Raw genomic sequence first — 1,288 nt, forward strand, 5'->3', positions numbered from 1 at the left:
ATATAACGCATGCCGATGTTGCCACCAAGAAAGGGTTTACTTTGACTTTGAAAAGAAAGATGTCACCGGGCGTTCTAGGGGCAATAGTTTGGCTGTTTTGCGTAGGAAATTTCTCTTCAAGCCCTGTTCATTCACAAGCTACATCGGTGGTTAAGAAGGCGTTGGGATTGAATGACAGAGCTTCTTTTTCTTTCGCTTGGGCGGGTATCTGGTGAAGGTGAATAGGGTGAGGAAGGGAAAGTGCAACACTATGAGATTCCTTGGGCTAGGTCTCGAATTTATCTATCCAATTCTTCCCTAGAGTGGAAGGTGGGCATGAAAAGGAGACTTTGGGTTGGATGAGTTTGGAAGCTTGCAGCTAAAGGTGAACCTCTATTGACTTCATGTTTTAGAATGAAGGTATAGTTTGCTGCAAAAGGTTTTTTCTTTTAGATCATCAAATAGCTACTTACTCTCAACTGTCGAGATAGGTCCTGCCTGTTCGAGTCGTAAGAGAAAAGGAGCTTTAGCTTGGCTCTGTAGGTTTCTAGGAAGCCTATGTTAAGGACTTTCCAGTTTCTGGCCTAGCCCTAGCCGACTCTAGCCCATAGGCTCAAGTTCAAGTAACATACATGACGGCCAGTTGTGTTTCAGTACAATTGATATCGCAAGCAAATGGAATCAGTGACTTGACTTCAAGAACCAGACCTTCTAACATCATATTTTGTCTAAGCCACTTTTCTTAGTTGTTCAAACACACCTTCTCGGTTTGTATGAGCATGTCCGCCTAGAATCGCTTCTAAAGCTAAAGATAGGTACGGAATGAGCCGGGGGTGAAGACCATAATGAGAACATCGATTAAGAAAACCCGGCCTTGCCGTCTTTCCAAGCAGGCCCATGCGGGATACTTAACGCGTTAGCTACAGCACTGCACAGGTCGATACACACAGCGCCTAGTATCCATCGTTTACGGCTAGGATGGGGTATCTAATCACATTCGCTCCCCTAGCTTTCGTCTCTCAGTGTCAGTGTCGACCCAGCAGAGTGCTTTCGCCGTTGGTGTTCTTTCCGATTTATACGCATTTCACCGCTCCACCGGAAATTCCCTCTGCCCTTACCGTACTCTAGCTTGGTAGTTTCTACCGCCTGCCAGGGTTGAGCCCTGGGGCGTTAAAGTTTTTTATTTTTACAAAAAAGAATCTATTTTTATACAATACATTAGACTAAGAGTGCATTGCACCTGGACAACTCATTACCGATCAAGCTCTTCTTTCTTTTGATACTTCCACTTTATGCGAAAAAAAGAGGT

The sequence above is a fragment of the Primulina huaijiensis genome, chromosome 9, assembly GCF_012295235.1.
Source record: "Primulina huaijiensis isolate GDHJ02 chromosome 9, ASM1229523v2, whole genome shotgun sequence".
Classification (NCBI taxonomy): domain Eukaryota; kingdom Viridiplantae; phylum Streptophyta; class Magnoliopsida; order Lamiales; family Gesneriaceae; genus Primulina; species Primulina huaijiensis.